At 47.1% G+C, this 20,028-nt stretch overlaps 1 protein-coding gene across 2 annotated transcripts in view; it reads right to left on the reverse strand.

The window, feature by feature from the left end:
* Positions 1-20,028, reverse strand: part of Asic2 (acid sensing ion channel subunit 2) — a 1,045,529-nt gene that overhangs the window by 220,649 nt on the left and 804,852 nt on the right. The gene's annotated exons all lie outside the window — the stretch shown is intronic.

Consider the following 20,028-nt stretch of genomic DNA (forward strand, 5'->3'; position numbering starts at 1 on the left):
TTTTTTTTTTTTTTTTTTTGAAAAGGCAATCCTTCCTGAATTCTTTATGTCAGACTGACCCTTGGGTCTCAGGTGGTAATCACTGTCACCCAGTCCCCAACACATGCCAGTCCCCTGACTTTGAGCCAAAGGCCTGGTCCCCCATCTCCCAGAAAGCCAGCTGCGTGCTTGGTATCACCCAGGTTTATGGTCTTTCATTATCTCTGGAACCTAAAGATTTTTCCCTCCTTTCTTTCAGTTTATCTGTGTTTACAAATACATCGGGAATGGTGGAAGAAATATTTTCTGCTTGGTCAGTTGGGAAAGCTTCCTTGCTCCAAGTTCAGCCCCTTGCTAAATCCCTGGAGAGAACAGTGGAGTGACAGAGCAGAACCCACTCACTGGGACCCCCCTGCCAGCTCGCAGCTGGCTGTCTGATCCAGGCAGAAGCCCTTCCTTGCCATCTGTGCATGAAACCTTCTTTCCCATTTAACCAGGGAAACCCCCTGGGCCTGTCATCCAGGCTTCACTGTAACCCGACACTAATCGCTTTTACAACTTTTACTGTTCACACTGAGTGACTTCTTTGGAATCCATAAGTAAATTCACTGCAAAATCAACGAATTAGAAGTTAATGCCTTACCTTTTTCTCCAGCCACTCACCCAGGCCCCCACATTGGTAAGGTATTTTCATTAAAAGGTGAAAAAACAAATTCCTTTACTAGTACAATCATCTTTAAGTTTGAAATGATATGCCGGCATACTGATGATAGAGCTGATGATGCTACTGTGACACCATTTCTTCTTCCTTGTCCCCTCTCAGCTGAGTGTAATCTCCTGGCTTCTGTCCCTGCCTTGGATGAGACCTGCACCTCCCTCCCACCCTCTCTCTGCATTGCGTCTAGAACAGTCTTCCTGAAACGCAGATTAGGTCCTGGCAACCCCGTACATCCTGTTTACAGTTCTTCTCTGGTCACCATCCATGGCCCAGGAGGGGTCTTGGAGCCATGGGAACAGCTCTGGACCACAGAATGGGTTAGGGTTGATTTAGCTCACAGGAGGCTTCAACCATTTAACTAGCATGCCACTAGACATTGTGGGTGTGCTCCTGGCCTTCCTGTCCTGCCCACTTCTACCTGGCTACCCCTTGTGTGACCTAAGTCTTAAAGACAGCTTCATTTCCCACTCTAGATGAAGGCTGTATCTCCCAAAGAAACCTCCCCCACCACACACACGCACCACCTTGTCCCTTCTGACCAATAATGACTTGACCCACAACACCAGTAGCTTCTGTTTATTGAACACCTACTCTGTACTCGGTCGGGTGCTAAGCTGTTTGTGCACATTGTCTTACCAAAACCACACAATGATGCTAAGCAGAGGAGGAAGCTGAGGATCAAGGAGGAGGTTAGCTCTTGGCCAAGGTCAGAGAGATGAGAAGCAACAGCATCAGATCTGGGATTCAAGTGCAGCTGGGTGCATGGCCTCTGTTTACAGCTGCTCCCCTGATAGCTTCCCACTTCCGGTAGGGGAGAGGCCTCTTCATTGGCAGCTCCCTGCTGCACAGAGCTGACTCCTATCCTGTACCCCTCTCTTCCCATTGCCTCTCTGCATACCCTCCCATCTTCATCCTCTGCTGCTGGCTTCTCTACTTCCTGACCTCTTAATGCTGGTGAGTCCCAGGCCTGTTGCTCGCAGCCTGCTGTTCTTTTCTGTCTGCACATTCAACCTCTGGAAAGTCCTACCTTTCCATCCATGGTTGTCTCACCCCTCTCCTGTCCTGATTTCTCCTGGAGCTCCAGCTCACATGTCCATTTGCTGACGGGGATGTCTGGTACTTATTCTAACCTCCGTGTGCCCAAAATGTTGAGCTCTCTCCCATGCCTCTCGCATTTCCCAAGTGTACTCTCCCCAGATTTACCTCTTTCAGTTCATGTTACTGGTACTGATCGTGTTACTGGTACTGGGCTCAGGCCAACACTGTGAGTTTACTTGAGTCTTCTTTCTGTCACCTGCTACAAACTCATGATTATCAGGGGTACTGCTGTCTCCACCACCCCAATCACCAACTCCATCCCCGTCATTATTTCTTCCCATCAAGTCTTGCTGGCTCTACTTCCAAACACATCCTAAATCAGACCATGCCCACCACCTCCACTGTCAGAGTCCTAGTCTAGCCTCTCTCTTCCCGGCACTGTGTCTGAACCTTAACTTGTCTCCTTGAGTTCACTCTTATTTACACTTATCCAATCTCTGAAGCCAGAATGGCCTGGAAGGATCTACTAATTCATGGTACTCCTCACCCAAGCCCTCCAATGACTTCTTAGGGCCCTGGATGTAATCTTTAAATTCAGCCCAACCTACAAAGAAGGCTATCAAAGTTTTTCCTCAACCTACCTCTCCAGTGTCAGCTCATGTCACTCTGTCAAGAGACCATCTTTCTTTCTGCCTCTTGGACGAGGCAAGCATTCTCATTCCAGAGACTTTCTATGTTGTGGCTCCTGCCTGGGGCACTCTGCCCTGGTTGCATCCCTCTATCTCTTAGTTATTGGCTCAAATGCCACTTCGTCAGATGGGGCTCCTGACCACAAGAGCTAAAGAATCTTGCAAACAACCATTTCCCTTCTTCTTCTTCTTCAGCCTGTCATCTTATTTTATTGTCCTGAGAGTGCCTACCATCACTGAAAATGATTTTACTTACTTGCATGTTCACTGCCCTCCTCATCCCACCACCTTCTAGACTATAAGCCCCAGGAGGGATGGGACTGTCTATTTTGTTTGCTCACTGTGGTCCAATACTAATAGGGCAGAGCACATAGTGCACACTCAATTAATACTTGCTGAAAGAGTGACTAAACCCTCTGAGAGGTAGACTGAGTTCTGAAACTGATTTTAATGAATGATTATTTATTGGTCACCTGTTTCTCTCCTCTCTTTGTAATGCTGGGAATCAAGCACAAGGCTTTGCACATCCCAGGCAAGTGCTCTACCACCAAGTTACATCCCCAGCCCTGACCACCTGTTTTTTTTTTTTTTTTTTTTTTTTTTTTTTTTAAGAAGGAGTATAAAGCTCTGAAGAAAATCTTCTCCATGTCACAGCAATCTTTTGGCCCACTTTGTACACACCCATGTAGTCATCATCGTCATAATCACTGCCGTCATCAGCATCACCACCACCGGCACTGCCATCTCCGTCTCAGTCGCCACCACCCCACCCGCTGTGCTGTCATCTTCACATCCATCACCATCAGTAGCAACGATCTCCAACATGTTTACAGTGCTGTGCACTGAACAATGGGATTGTGTATACCTCGTTCTAAGAACGTCTCAGTGAGGGAGATCTGTAATCTTCACCCTCTTTTATACCGGCAAGGAAACTCAGCTTTGATAGAGGGATCACTTGCCTGAGATCATTTGGCAGTGAGTTGAAAAGTGCCTCAGAGCCAAGCCCTTGGGGTTACGTGCTAACTGTCTTCTTTTGGATGAAACTGCATCCGTCCACACCAGCCTGTTTGGCACCCAGAGACTGGTGAGGCAGTGGAGCCCAAGACTCATTTCTATTTTAGTGCCTGGTTAAGAAACCTTCCCCCACGCACATTCATAGTCCCAGCCCTTGGAAGCTGAGGCAGGAGGATCTCAGGAGTTTTAGGCCAGTCTGGGCTACACAGTGAGTTCAAGGCTAGCCTGAATCACATAGCAAGACTGGTCTCAACCAAGACAAGCAAACAACAAAGAAACTGCCTGCAAGCCTAAATATTTTAATGCTGGCAATGTAGGAGAAGGGATAGCTTTTAAAATGTAATCCATGGTCATATTTTATGACTACTAGGAGGTGAAAAAATAAAAGCTTAAGGTGAGTTTGGGAGGACGTTTTGGGTGGTTAAAGAAAAAAATATGAAATTAAAAGAGTGGAAAAAAATAAATTACTAGTGACTGTTTTTATTGCCTGAGCTTACAAGCTGAAGTGGAGAATTAAAAAGTTATATAGCTGGGGTTCCTAACCATGACTTATCACAGATGAATCCTCCATATTTATGGCTTTTTCCTTTTTGGCCATCTTGAGACAGTAAGCAATCCCCTGAAATAGGGTTGCTACTCTCTGTCGGGGAACCCTGGGGGCTGTGTGTACTTGGCAGCACTGCACACACTCAGACTGGGGAGGGCACACTTATTTACTGTCCCTCTGCCTGGGGCCAGGCCAGGGCTCCGTTTTTCACTCAACAGCCACTGCAGGGGTTGGAGGTGGAAAGCAGCGCATGCCAGGACCCAGGGAGGAGAGAAGGCGGGACCATAACAGCCGAAGCGCCAGGCCCATCCTCCCAACTCTTTGAATCTTCATAAATATTGTTATCATTCCCACTTTACAGAAGGGGAAACTGAGGCACAGAGAGATTAAATAGTTTGTCCAAGGTCACACCGTGAATCACACCTCATGACCTGAGTTCCCAGAGAGTTTAAAAACTAGCAGGAGGCAAGGAAAGGATAAACGGAGAAAGGGAGAAATACCGAGGGAGAGAGAGAAGGAAGAGCGTGGCTGGAGATACAGCTTCGTGTGGAGACCCGGGGTTCAATCATCAGTGCCCCACACACAGAGAAGCTAAACCCGGAAGCACGTGACCTTGGATGTCAAGGTCACTGATTTGTTACCTTTTTCAACAACACAGGCTCCTAGAAAGTCCATCAGTCCATCCTAAGAAAGACTGCAGAGATCAGTGAATCCAGAGGCTCAACTTGTTACACAGTGTCTGAGCTTGACTCCCAGCCAATGAAATCGGAATCTCAGGGGGTTGAACTTGGGGGTTTAGTAATTTTTAAAAATCGCCCCCACCCCCAGTGACGCTAATGTACAGCCAGAGTTGAGAAATACTGACTTATGACCTCTACTTGGAAAATACCAGGTGTCATTGGAGATTCTGGGAAGGGCAGCTAAGTCAGAGGAGGAGCACAAGCCTGGTAGCCACCTTGGAACTCTTTCTCCACTCCCTTTGCTCTGCAGTTGTGGTCACAGAGGTCCTGGTGACCCCTGGTGCCCGAGACACGAATTTCCCCCTCATTTCCCGCTCCCCTGTCTCTCCTCACTGGTACCTCCTGCCCTGGGAGCCCCTTCTCCTGCGAGGCCCAGGCTGAATCATGTCCTTCCAGTCTGCTGGTAGACACAGGGCTGGCCAGTCACACAATGAAGTGAACTGTGGCAATTACCTAACGTATTAGCAGGCCTGTCCCTGCGGCACTCCTGCGAGCCAAAGTCATAAATACGAAATGGTAATTTCTCTCTGGAAGCTTGCCTCCCGCCTCCCACACCATTGCCTCCCACCCGGAAGTCATCTACCACTGCCTGGTTGTCCTGTCCCAGCTGGGGCGGCAGTAACTCTGAGTTATTTAAACATCTCAGGCAGATCTGCATTTTGAGATCTGAATCATCACACTGTAACCTCAGTTCTCTGCAGCTTACTTGTCTGGCCAGAGCAGATTCTTTTAGCCTTCCACAGAAAGCAATGAAAGTGCCTTGCAAGTATTAATTAAGGGCTCCCGGTGGCTAATGTCTCTTTTGTGCTGTTGTTAGATTGGCATCAGAGTGGATGAGCTAAACTGTAGCACAGACTTGGCCTCGAACTGGCTGTGTGACCTTGAGCAAGTCATTCCACTTGCCTGAGATTTGCAGGTCTTTTGCTATTTCCCTTAGAGCTGCACAAATCTGGAAGATCCAGAAGGGCCTGGATGTGAAACTGCTTCACAGACTCTGTTGGAAACTCTCCGTGGAAAATCAAGAGTTGAACCCAGAGCTCTCATGCTTACCCACTCCATGGTAGCATCTAAATGCAGTGCAGGGGAGAGAGGGTGGCAGGCCATTCCAGGCCCACAGAAAAGCATATGCAAAGGGTTTGTAAAGCATGCAGGTCAGGAAATGCCAGGAGCTCACCTCAGCAGCAGGCATGATGTGCAGGGGTGAGAGTCTGCAGATGACTGGGGTGCTTGGCCTTGTCTTGTAGGCAGTGGGGGACCATGCGATACCTTTAAGCAGGGAAGATTTTCAAACTAAAGAAAACAAATGGTTCTCTGGACCAGTTTTTTTCAATCTGAAACTGGAGAGGCCATTGAGGGGTCTAGTTGCTGCCTGGCCCAAGGCCCTACTGTGTGAGGAGCCTGAATCGATGACTTGGAGAGGATTCATATTGATATCCTTAGAACCCGGCACAGTGCCTAGCCTATAAAAGGCACTCAATAAGTGTATGAATGAGTGTATGAATCTCTGTCTCATTGAATGAATAAAAGAATGAGCAAAAGAATGAATGACTAAAAAAACAAATGGGGGCATGAATGAGTGAATCGAACGAATAGTCCAAAGCATGGTTTGCAAGCAGCCTTAGCAATTCTACCTAATGGCCTTGTAGCAACAAAAGCACAGGCTTCTAGCTGCATTACCTAAAAAGACTCTGCTACTGGCATGGCTCCCTCCGTGGAAGGCTTTTTATCTCTCAGTAACAACATGCTGCTCAAAGACAAAGACTGATTACTGTGATCATGCCAGAGGCTCTCCTCTTAGATTCTTCCGTTTCACCATCATGTCCACTGATACCCACAAAATCACAGAAGGAAGCAGAAACACCGAGTGGCTTGACTTTGCAGGGGACTCATTTTGAAGATATGTGACTCTATTACCACCTCTCTATTCATGTGGTCTCTAATGACCAGTCATTTCAGTATCATAAAAGACAAAAAGAATTATTTTTAACAGAGACCTAAGAGTTAATTGCTGCCTGGTTTGCATTCTTTTTTTTTTTTTGGCACTGGGCATCAGACTCAGGACCTTGTGCTTATGAGACAGGTGGCAGAACCACTGAGCTAAATCTCTGGCCTCTGCCTGATCTGCCCTTCTAAGCAGTAGCAGCCGGAAGGTCTAGCCTGGGATAAGTGGCTTCACTTCTCCAGGGATGGGGACAGGGTGGACCCACCTTGAACTCTGTCTAAAGGGAGTGATGCATTGTTACAGACTACTGTGTCAGGGCTGATAAGCATGCAGGGCTGTCTGGGATCAGAGGCCTTTCTTTCTTACTCCATGCTCCCTTCTCCTCTTGCCTTGGAGATCCTTGCCACATAAGATGTGATCCATGCACACCCCAGTGGCACTGGTATCACTTGGGTGCTCGCCAGAAATGCAGGATTTTTCTGGGGATGGTGGCATGCACTTGTCATCCCTGCGCTCTGGGAAGCTGAGGCACGAGGACTGTGAGTTTGAGCCCAGCCTGAGCAATGTAGCAACTTAGCAAGATCTTGTGTTAAAATAAAAAAATTGGCTGGGCACATAGCTCAATGAGAAGGCCCTGGTTCAATCCTCAGTACCATAAAATAGCAACAACAGCAATAATAATAATATTAAATAAATTAATTGCTGAAAAGGGTTGGGGGTATAGCCCAGTGGTAGAGCACTTGTCTGGTATGTATGAAATTTTGGATTTAATCCTCAGGGAGAAGGTGGGGGGAGGGAGAGAAGAGGGAGAAGGAAAGGGAGGAGAGGTAAAGAAAAAAAGAAAAGTAAGTTAGGGTAAGCAGGATCGAAGCCCCACTTACTGAACCGGAATCTGAATTTTTTGTAACATGAGTGATTCTCATGCTCACAACAGTCACTAAAGTTTGAGAACTTTTGTTTGTACCACAGTACAACTCAACTGGGGATTCAGCTCCCTGACCAAGCTTCACAGGCTCTTCACTGGGATCAGGGAAGCCTGCCCTCAGGAGGGGAGACTGACTGGCACTGAGACTTGCAGAAAGTTAGAGATGTAGATTCTCTAAAGCAAATCAGCATCACAAGAGGTAGTAAGTGGGAGTCAGAACTGTGCTGGTGACCTCTGGCAGGAGTTGAGGAGTAAGTAACCTTGGACAAATCCGTTGAACTCTCAGAGCCTCAGTCACCCCCTGTGTAAAAAGGGAACAATACTGTTTGCTTTCGTATGACGCACATTTATCATGAAGATGGACAGAAGTAAAAGATCTTCGTATACTTTTTGAAACACAAGGCCAGGCAAGAGCAGCCATTTTCATTGTGGGCAATCAGCCATCCTGACCTAACACTTTAGAGGTGGAACAAGAAAATCCTCCTGAATGCCAAGGCTGGAGACCTTTGGCTTTGAGAAAACGAATGGACAGAGAAATGTGGTGCTAATTAACCAGCATGCAATACTCCAAAGAAGGGACCAGGCTAAGCCAGTCCCACCGATCAACCCTTAGGGATCTGTTACTGGCATCTTGGGGCTGCAGTTTTTCCCACTCACAGAGTTATTTTTTAAAGGAGCATTGCCTTAGGACCTAAGACTCCATCCCATTAGCATTCTGCAGGTCAATATTTCCAGAACTGCTAGAATCATGTCGTTCTCGCACACTGTGTGGGTGAGAGAGGCAGCTACATTTCAGAAAGAGCCAGATGTACCCACAGTACAAAGAACAAGGGATTGAGCTCTTGGAACTGGAGCTTCCAGTGTGGGGAGGAAGGAGCCAGATGCTCCCCCCACACAGGGTTTGAGGTTTGCTGACCCGAACCCTCCTTTGGAATGTTTTTTCCTGCCCCTCCCTGGCTTTCCCTAGTTATCTACCCGGACTCGGCAAAGACGCCACTTCCCCAGATAATCAGACCTTCCCAGCTCCTTGTCTGCAGCAGCCCCCTGCGCGTCTATCCATGTCCCCAAGGCTCTGCCTTCACAGTGCTTACAATGTTGGAAATATTCTTATTCATTTATTTGTTCACTTGTATGTTATTAGCCCCACCCAGTCCCCAACACATAGTACGTTCTTAAAATCCTCAGTCACGTGGAGGTGCATGTTAAAAATAGATCCTTGGGTTTCTCCCTCGGGAATTCTGATTCAGAAGTCCTGGGCTGGGGCCAGGGATTTTTAAACAAGCCATTCCAGTGACTCCGATCTTCACAGACACTGGCAAAGCCCAGCTCTGGATGTCAGCTCTGTGCAGGGAGGTCTGAATTCATTCCTCTGGATCCCATATCCACCAGAATATCCATCAGGCCTTCCTGCAACTTTTAGGGAATGAATGAATGAATGAATGAATGAATTCACTAATATTTTGGTGGCACTCATCTTTTTTCCTGTTCCAACAACTCAATATGCAGATGGAGGAATCTGGAAGATTGCACAAAGCTAAACATGCAAATACATCAACCGTGCTCACAGTGGGTTAAAAGAAAAAAAAATATATTTATGTATATGAGGAACTTGTGATCTACATCACATTCTGGGGCAAAAGACAGAGCCTGGCATGGTCCTTACCCTCAGGGAGATGGTAGCTGATAAGGGAAAAACCAACTACAATAAAAAAGGGTCCTAGGAGGAACATAAATAAAGTCAGTTCCATGTAGCTGAAAGGATGAAAAACATCTCTTCGCTTTACAGATGATTCATATCAAGGAGTGATTTGAGATAACCACAGGAGAGATGCGATTTTTTTAAAAAAATGCCATTTTTGTTTTGCTTCACGTGTTTGCGGTGAGTTCTATACATTTGTGTTTTAAAGAGTTCAAAACCTAGATAAGAGTGTGGGGACTTTCTGCTCTCCACTCCAGCCCCTCCTCCAGGGCCGTCCTCGGAGACGCAGCCTTCAGGCCTATTTGGAACGCATGGCTGCATCCAGCGCCCAGCACAGACAGGGACTGAGAAGCAGAGGGGAGATCAGGGCATCCTCGGAAAGGAAGCGTTACCAGAGCAAGGACGGGGATGCTGGAAAATTCCTTGAAAAGAGATAAGTGGCTGATAAATGACTTGGCATTGTGACTTAGAGCCATGAACCTTCGATTCCAGGAGGGTAGGAAGGGGAAGGTCAAGTCAAACAATACTTTGTTGCCTCCTTGGCTGGTGAAAAGTCTGGGAACATGGGGCAGAAGCGGGGCTGGGAGAAAGATATCCAGTGTTCAATATAAATTATTGAAAAAGCCAGCTTTTAAGAGCATGAGATGCAGGTCCGCATCATCACATCCTGCATTAACCTTCTGAGCCTTGGTTTCCTTTCTGTAAAATGGGGACCACAGGAATTAACCCACGTGTTGTTCTGAGAAATAAAGAGGATAAAATGTGAGGCACAAAGCCTGGTGCATAGTAGGGCTTCCTCTGTCTTGCTTTCTCTTTCCTCACCTCACCTCCTGCCCTCATCCCTTTTACCTGAATTGTCAGATTTGTCTTTGCAGAGCCCTTGGCTGACTCCAGCAGCATCACCATCTCACAGCAGTGCCACTTTTGGCAAGTCGTCGACTCACTGCTCCTCGTACACAGAGGGTGCCCACTGCTCATACCTCATTCCCGCTTTCCTCAGCTTCATAGGCCACCTGAGTTTCTCAGCTGCCATGGAGGGGGCCTTGCAACTGCTGTCTTAAAGACACGGTAAAAGATTAAAGCCTCAGATGCCATCCTTGGCTGGAATTTTAAAAATGGAAGTGCTTGGGTGTGAAAAATGCAGTCGTGTTTCAGTGGCTGGTTAAAATATTTGATGCTCATAGAATATTCAACAAACAACAAAAAAAGCCTCTTACTCCACGTACTGTCAAAAATGTAATGTAATTATTGCGATGTTAAATATCTCCAGCTGTTCTGAGATATTTGAATCTTAAATCAAGCCTGTGCACATCCCGAGGTTGCAGCTGGATGTGGATGTGTAACACACAGAGAGCTGGAGAACTTTGGGGCAGCATTTGCACGCCTGTGTATCATAGGCCCAGTTTTACCCCAACACTGGCATGAGGATCTCTGATCCAAGCTCCTGGCAGCCTCGCCAAAGACAGCCAAGGGCCTCAAAGGGCCATGCAATCTGGCAGGCCATAAGCATCTATCCAAATAGTCTTTCAAATCCATGTGCAGGGAGCATAAAGAGATAGTGTAAAATAAATGGTAATAAAGTGAATAAACACGCGTCTCACTCCAGAGCCTTTGAGGTGCTTCTATAAATCAAATTCTTTCCATAATTTGCTCCGTGAGACTGTGCTGAGAAGCAGAATCAGACCTCATCTGCTTTCCTGAGCAGTAGGCTCAGATTTATGGATGCCAGTTCACAGTGGATGCCAGTGCCATTTCAAAGTGGGAAAATAATTTTCGTTGGGAGGGGTTCCAAGAGAAGATTAAACCCTTCACTTTCAGAGATCAGAGTATCAACAACTTCCAGACCAGATAGGCCAACCGAATCAGAAGGGGACGGCCGGAATGCATATGTTGGGAGAAGGGAAGAGTCCACAGAGGGACCGCAGCTATCCAGTACCCACACATCTGTGTGCTGCTTTCATGTATAAGAAAGTGGGGTCACTTTCTGTGTCTGTGCTCAACTTTTATCCACCAGGACTAGGTCATGCTGACTCTCAGTAAGTCATTTTCAAGTTAATATATTTAAATTTCCCCAAAATCCTGGGAGGAAAGTATGATTTGTTTTGCAAATAAGAAAACAGAATCTCAATGGTGCTAAGTAGCTCCAGCTGGCCACCCATTTAATATGTGGCAGACCTAGAATTTGAACTTGAGTCTGTCCCAAAAGAAACCTTCCTGACCTCTTTTTTCACCACTGCCTTTTTGTCAAATTTCTGGGAACCAAATTCCCATGCTTGCACAGATGTTAAGTGTGGTGAAAATATTCCAGTGCTGTTTTTTGAGAACAGATGCATGCTTGTGACCAATTATCTTATTTTCTTGATTTTTAGACAGATCATGCCCCAAGACTACTCAGGCTGGTCCACTATGTAGATTCTGGACTGTAATAGAAAACATTTTTACATCAGTATCAAATGAAACCTGCATTGTTTCCTATGGCTACTGTAACAAATTACTACAAACCTTAGCAGCTTCAAACAATACAAATTTATCATCTAGTAGTCTGGAGGCTGGAAGTCTGAAATGAGTCTTCCTGCCTCCCCTTAAGGTGTTAGCAAGGCTGAGCCCCATCTGAAGGCTCAAGGGCAGAATCTGTTTCTTTGCATTTTTCCAGCTTCTAGAGGCACCTGCATTACTTGACTGGCTACATCTTCCATCTTTCAAAGCCATCACTGTGGCGTCTTCAACTCGCTCCCTGACGACTCTGACTCTGCCTCTGACTCTGTTTCCATAGTTATATATTTCATTCTGGCACTTCTGACTCTTTTTCTTCATTTACAAGGATCCATAGTTACATTGGCCCACCCAGATAATCTCCCTAGCTCAAAGTCCTTAATTTAATTGCATCTGCAAAGGTAGCATAAGCACAGACTCCAGGGATCAAGACGCGACATCTTTAAAGGACCATTACTCAGCCTACCATGGAGCCTCTGGTTTGACAGATACTCTAGGGCCCTCTGTTGACTCTGCTTTGGTGTGGGAGGGGCCAGCCTGGAGCAGTGATGCTTCTGCCCATCCCCAAGATCCCTAGTTTCCTCCTCTCCAGGAAGCCCACCCCACATGGAAATCCTAAGACCCAGTGAACCAGACTTGACTGAGAGTTGCATGGGTCCCTCTTGCTCAGCTTTCATGGGGCTTCAAGGGTCCAAAGTTTTGTTCCTCAAAGTATGGTCCACGGACAGCATTTGCATCCCCAAGAGACTGCTAGAAACACAACACCAGGCCTGCTCCTACCTACTGAACCAGGATCCCTGTGCATGCTAAAATGCGAGAAGCATGTCCTCCTAGCGTGTTTCCTAGGGTTCCCCAGACCCTTGGAATATACTGGGATAGAGCCATCTGGGGAGGAAGGAAGGGTCTGGACAGGTGCCTCTCCACTAGTTCTCAGCAGCCACATACAGTGCTAATTCTCTTCTTGCAAGCCTGTTACTTTTGCCCTCAGAGAGTCTTCTAGGACTTGTAAAATTCCCTCAAGCCAGCTCTCATGAGAAATAGAGGAGGTGGGGGTAGAAAAGCAATAGGGTTAAGCAACCTGAATTCTAACTTTGGCTATTCCGCTATTCTATTCTGACTATTCTTCTATTCAGGGTCACCCTGTGGTGTGACCATGGGCAAGCCATGCCCCCTCTGGAGTCAGGCAGCCAAGTGAGTGCATAAAGCAACTCCCATTGCTACAGGGACACAATGAGACAGGAAAGTGTATTACAACTTCCTCTCCAGGCATAATAAACAAAGACTCCGCTGATTAAAAATGCAAGTCAGTCTGACCAAAGGACTTCTTTGAGGAACCAGCAGTGATATATTGATTTTGCAAAGGACATTGACTTTGGAACCTGAAAGTTGTCACTCTTCTCTGTAATCTTGGGCCAAGAACTGACCCATTCTGTGCCTCAGTTTCCTTATCTGTACCAGGGAGAAAAGGCAGTAAGTTTCTTTTCTGGTCCATTGTCAGGCTGAAATAAAATAATGCATATAAAAGTGCCGGGAGAGAGTAGGAGCTCAAAGAAAAGGCAAATTTTCTTTTCTGGTCCATTGTCAGGCTGAAATAAAATAATGCATATAAAAGTGCCGGGAGAGAGTAGGAGCTCAATAAATGTATGTGGAATCAGGGGAAACAATTTACTAAGCAAATTAATAGTATAAACAATGGTGTCAGGGGAGATATTTGACATGCTCAGGAGAACAAACTTCCCGAGAACACTCGCAGCCTCTGTTTGTTTTACCAACAATTCATGTTCCAATTACGAGTGAGTCATCTATTTGTTAGCACAGGCCTGAGCTGGATCTCAATTTGGCAACATTTCCTCATCCAGGTCTTCAAGTTATCAGTGTCCTTGAAAGAATGAAAATGGCAATTTCGTTCAGATTGTGGCATCATTAAAAGTTTTCCACAACTCCTGAGCAGGTTCCCTTCCATACATCTACTGCGCCTGGCTGTCAGAGAGGGAGACTGCAGGTTCATTACTGATGCTGGACTCTACAGACTCATCTTTCCTTCTCAGGACTGCGGGCTTCGGAATCCAGAGTGATCTCCAGACTTCCACACCAATGTACAGCAGAAGAGGCTCCAAGTTAAGGGATCCAAGACTGTGAGCGGTGCCCTCCATGAGTTAGCCTCTCGGAGTCGTCATAGAATGGTGCCATGGAAAGAACACCAGCTTTGAACCTGGACTGATTTTTGGTTGAACACTGACGGTGTTGTCTCCTAGCTGTGTGATCTTGTACCTCCTTGTACCTGCCTTGGTTTCCTCATCTGTAAAATGAGTCCAACAACACTCCCTGGATCCTGGTAAAAGTAAATGTGAGTGCTCACGTAACAGGTGACCAACAAACGCTCAGCCCCATTCCTTGTGTGACAAGTGGCTCCTTATAGCATCTACCCTGAATAAGCACATTAGCCTTTTAGGGATTATTTGCCTCAAACAGACTGCATTTATGGTTATCTTTCTGGTCAGTGCCTCGCACACAGTACTGAATCTCTGTGTATCTGATCCAAGCAAATCGCTTAGGAGATGTGAAGCGACAGACACACAAAACAAATGGTTTGGTTATGGCTCCAGCCATTCTCAGTCGGGCAGACATCTGATCAATGCCTTCATGACTGGTCAGCGTAGCCCCCAAAGAGCCACTATCAGAATCAGCCTGACACTGGTCAATGTGGATATCTGCTGACCTGAGCAGAGTTTACATTTGATTTTCTAAACTAATTTCCCTGAAGTCAAATAACTAGTAGAGGTCTCTTTAGGCTCCTTGTATAAATGTCTGTTTAATCACTCACTGCCCTTTCTGTAGCACTTCAATAACTTGTACATTTCTCCCTCTATCACTGTTTCAGCTCTGTAAAGAAAAGAACTGGTTGGCCAAGAAGCTCGAGCCATCAGCAGCACTTAAGGCCTCTTTCCTCCCAAATGCCCACTTGAATGAAGAACTTTTCTGCTAAGTCCCATTGGTCATTTGGCTCACGCTCTATTATAGCAGAGGAGATCCTGTGGCCAAAGTCACACAGCTGGCCAGGGCAAAGTGGAGGCTAGAGTGGACTTCCCAGGATATGCTCATGCCTCCACCCAACACTGCTTTCTCCTCATCAGGCGGCAGAAAGATGAAGGGTCCCTTGGAACCATGAGGGCTTGTGTTTTTCTCCCAGTCTTGCTACCTGCTGGCTCTGTGACATTAGATTACAGACCCTCCTTGGGCTGCTATAAGTCTATTTGCAAAATATAGATTATCATACAACTATTGGGAAGATGGGGAGGGCATGAAAAGTATCCAGGCAGTCTGCCCACATCACAGCTGCCTGATACTATTTGCTTTTGTCCTTTACTCAAAATCCTCACTGGAAGAAATAAGAACGGAAATGGCTCACATTTATTGAGTGTTTACTTGGTGCCAGAAACTGGTCTAAGCACTTTCCATGTAGTAACTGATTTGTTCCTCTTTCTCTAAAGGTAAAAGTGTTTTTCTTGACTCCCTCAAACTATCCATCCTCAAAATCACTACACTGCCTGGCTTAACATCATTTCAATGCAGTTTGCTGATTTTAAACAATATGTTATTGAAACAATTTCTCATTTTCTCTTGCTGGCTTACAGCATCCAGCTTGCTGCATGAAATATGAAAAAACAGAGGTTCGGTAGCCTGCCTTGCAAGTGCAAGGACCCAAGTTCAATCCATGGTAGGAAAAAAAAAGTGAAAAAAAAAGAAAAACAAAAGCTGTTCCCTTGTCTTTTAGTGCAAAGGAATAGCCCAACATCTGAACTCGAGGTTAACCCCTACTAAGAAGGGCAGAAAATGGGGACAGGTCCTGGGAGGAATAGCCCCTGGTAGAGTTAGTCGAGGAGATGGCAGCTGGGAGCCTTGACTGAAATAAGTCAGAGTTTTTGTTGTAAAGTTCAAAACTTCAGTTGAGCCCCTAGGTACCTATCACACTGTTACTTCATGACCCTTACACACAATTACACCTGCCCCATACCAGCATGGCCACCCGTCCCTCCTGCTACCTTGAACTAGTCTCAGGGCCTGGGGCCACATTTTTACTCTCATTGCTTCAACTTCTCCGCTCTCTCCTTTGCACATGCTGTCCTCTTCCCCCGAGGCTCCCCTCTTCTCCTTCTCTACCTCGGAACGCCTACCTAGCCTTTGAGATTCCGTTCTGATGTCACCTCTTCTAGGAAGCCATCAAAGGTCCTCAAGGTGACCTGGGTATTCCTCTGAGCCTACGCAGCACCTCTGCACACCTCTAGCTTTGGTCACACAACTCTTTCCTCAAGGGCCCTGCAAGCTGCCGGAGGATGGGTACAAAGCCTCCTTTAATGTCATATCCCCAGCAGTGTATACAGAGCTTGGCATACAGGTGACACTCAAAAGATACTGTGGGAATCTATTCAAAGTAGGCAATGAGCATAACTCCCCTCAGGTAAGTGGTCATGGTAAGATACGACTATTATATGGATAATTAATAACTGTTACCACTAGAGGCTAAAATGCTGTGCCCTGCCCTTTATCCACATTATGACAGTGGCTTTTGGATACTGAGCACCTGCTGCTGTCCAGGCAGGTGAAAGGCACTGCACATGTTATCTTCTTCCCGAGTCCCAGAAACAGAACTTGTAGAGGCTTTGAAAGCAAAGTGCTTGCCCAAGGCACACAGCTAGAAAGGGGCAGAGCCAAAGCCCCAGCGGAGATCTGCCCAACACTCCCCCACCCCCGAATCATGCTATCTCCCACAGCAGGCCCTTGCTCCTTGTTCTTGTCTGGAAGCCTGGACTGGCCTCTGTTTGTCGCTGTCCCCAACTCCTTGGTTCTTCTGAGGCCCCTACGCCTCACAGCTCTGCTTCCTGCCTGGTTATAGGGAAGGATGAGTTCCTCCTCCCCAGGAAACTCAGAAAGGCCAGAGTGTGCAAAGTGGAGAGGTCCCAGCTGATGCTAGGGAAACAATGCGGGCATTCAGCAGCGGGAGCCACTCTGTCTGATTAACCCATGCCCAGCCGCAGCACACAGAGAGGAGCTGTGGATGAACATATTCTGAACAGGCCCAAGAATAAGGCTCAGCAGACACGACTCAGCAATACACCTCTCTCCCTTGCCGGGTTTATTTCCAGACTACGGAGCAGGCAATGGAGGCAGCTGGCACATACCCCCAGGTCTCCACTGGAACCCCATGCCTCACCTGTTACACTAGTTCTCTTAGGACTTGGCAATCACACACGTCTGGCAAGTGCTTCACATCCTGCTCCCCATTTTGTGTACTCTGTTCCCTCAAGAAATAAATGCTCACAAATTGCCTGGTTCTTCTTGGAAATACATTTAATTGGTGTTCTCTAGGTGAATCAAGCCAGGAGTCTCGGTGTATGTGACCTAAGACAACAAGAAACCTAGGCAATACCTGATAAAGGCATTCATTCACCAGGCCTCTTCTGAACTCCTACTATGTGTCAGGCTTTGTGCTCGATGCTGGAGACAACAGGAAGTTACACAGGATTCTTGCCCTTGTCAGAAAGGAGAGCAAGCACTGTTCAACAGGTATGACAACACCACACAAAGGAGGAGCCATACCTAAATGGGAGTGGGGGTGGAAGGAGAAAATGGTGAGGCATCAGGCCCTTGGTGGTATGGGCTGGGGCTGAGGGGTGATGTGGAAAGGGTCCAAAGCAGAAGAAACATGAGTTTAGTATACATAGATTGTATTTATCTTCAATAGATGGATCAGAAAACTAAACAACAGAGAGCTGAAGTCACTTGCTCAAGGGTCTCCAGGAGCTGGAGAGTGCATGCTCTTAGCCACTACACCGTAGTGCCACTCCATCCGCATAGCAAAGGCTTGAAGCAGAACAGTGTGAGTAGAGGAAGATATTCCTGATGGGCCGCTGGTGTATGTCAGGGGCTCTCATGACAGTATTGGGCTTCTACAGAGAGAGCAGTGAAATCTCTCATTCAAAGACCTTGGAAAAACCTGCAGCAAGCCTTGTGAAGAGGTTGGAAACTCAGGACAGAGTCATGATAGGAAGCCACTAGGGATCACTTGGAGTCTTAAGAATGCAAATTTTTGCAGAGGGAGGTAATTCTTTTGGTTGGGTGGGTGTGGCTGGTTAGCTCTTCAGTGGAAGGGAGGCAGGGTACAGGGAGGCAGGAGAAAATTGTATCCCAATGGGAGGGAGCCTACTCACCTCAACTTTTTAACTATTGACCCTGCAAGGAGCTGAAGTCAGTGGCTCCTGAAGGTACTGTGTACTCAGCATGCAGAAATAGGTTAAGCTCTGCAGGTAGCCAAGGCTCTGACTGCTGGGGCCACCCTAAAAAGGCTCCACTTTCCAATATCCCAGCTGCTAGGAGGACTAGGACATCGCGGTAAGACAAGTCCAAGATCAGAGAAGAGTTATGTGTGGCCTCTGTGTAACACATTTTTGAGTAATGTACAGTTTGTCCATGAACTTGCTGGCTCTGAGCGGTGGACAGCTCTTTAGAACCTAACTGTCCTCATTTTAAAAATGGGAATACAACTCATTCCTAAGTTACAGGTGAGGTAATATCAAAAGTAAACAGTGGCAGTCACAATGCAATGCCACACTGTTAAGGAAATGTCAGATAGTAAAATTTTGCATTTGATAGGTTGTGTTGTACAGCTTTGAGCTGATTTATCCTTGAACTTCAATCTCACTCCAGAAACTGCTAATTACTGGCCCTCCAGAGAACAGACAAGGGATTGCTATCCTCCTTCCTTTGCCTTTATGAAACTCAGAATAAGAGTTCTGGAAGAAGCCACTTGCAAGCATCTGTTAACCACATTTGCTGCTTGCCAAGGCAGGGAGCACCAGGTAGGCATTCTTTAAAAGCCAAATGAAAAGCACAGAAAATAAGGAATGTTTTAGGGATGGATAATTCAGGGTCACTCCATATACATGTTTAAAGCAAAGCCAGGAAGGCAAGACTAAAGCCAGGGACAGCATCCTAGACAAGGAATAACGCAATCAGCCAATCAGAGACCTGGCCTGACCAGGTCACTGTTAACACCTGTTGGCATCTCTCTGGGCCATCCCAGAAAAAGCTTTATTGTAGAAGAGACCATCAGGAGCCAGGAATCATGGTTGGCAAGATCACCATCAAAGCCAATAAACACACAAACACACCAACCTTCCCTTGCACTGGGAAAGGCCCAAGTCCCCCTCAGGGGCATTTACACACGAATGGCTACATCGGCTTGCACCATGCTGGGGCCTGGCACCCAAACTCCTCCAAGACAGACGGCACAAGGCAGATACCTTCTGTCCAACAGCTGCGTTATCCAGACCCACAGTGTGGGGGAATCAGCACAGCAAATGGCTTTACAAACCTGGAGCACAGCTTCTCCTGGCCCTGGCTGTTTGCATCCTCATCCTGTCACACTGCTTTCCCACCTGTAGGGCATTCCTCCAGACCGGAAGGAAGACCCACGGTCAAACCTTACCAGAGAAGCAGGGCAATGAAAGGGCCCGTGCCCATCAAGGCTCCAGGGCTTTTCTAAATCAGCAGAGGAAAGGCTGCTGCCTCCTGTAACAAACTGGCTACCGCTTAGGCGTTGGATAATAATCTGGGAGTTTGTTTCTAGATTCTAAGTATTTTGGAACTCCAAAGTCCTAAGCTGTTTAGGATCCTGTGCTTGCTTAGGGACGCTGCATGATTTTCCTGATGACCCATTTTGGAAAAGACTCCTATTGGCTTTCCCAAAGACAACAAGCCTACCCTGAAAACATCCCTACTCCCAGGTGCAGAGCTCGGAGACCTGGGTGTGAGTTCAGGAAGAAGGGGAACATATTCACAGAAAGGAACATAACTAGGAGAGTGAGTCCGGGGCGACACTGCAAGGAGGGACCTGGAGCCCCGGGAGCCTCGAGTGAGTGAGGTGACTCCTCCTACAGTTAAGTTCAGCGTCCCCCAACCTGGAGAAGACTCAGCAGACCCAAGACAGGATTCCCCATCGGCACCAGGAAGTGTGTGTGTGTGGGGGGGGGCACGCCTAGAAAGAAGCCTGGTATCCAGCCCCTGAGGGACTCCGGGGAAGTTGGGGATGGCTGAGAGGGCGGGCTCGCGCGGAGGGCAACTCACGGAGGAGAAGTTGTGCGGCCCGCAGAGCTCGCCGCGGTATTTGCAGGAGAGCAGCATGTCCTCCAGCTGGTGGCCCAGGCGGTCCATGAAGGCGGCGCTGATGCCCTCGAAGTGGCGCGG

The sequence above is a fragment of the Fukomys damarensis genome, unplaced genomic scaffold (genome assembly GCF_012274545.1).
Source record: "Fukomys damarensis isolate Sample0158 unplaced genomic scaffold, DMR_v1.0_HiC HiC_scaffold_13, whole genome shotgun sequence".
In the NCBI taxonomy this organism is placed as follows: domain Eukaryota; kingdom Metazoa; phylum Chordata; class Mammalia; order Rodentia; family Bathyergidae; genus Fukomys; species Fukomys damarensis.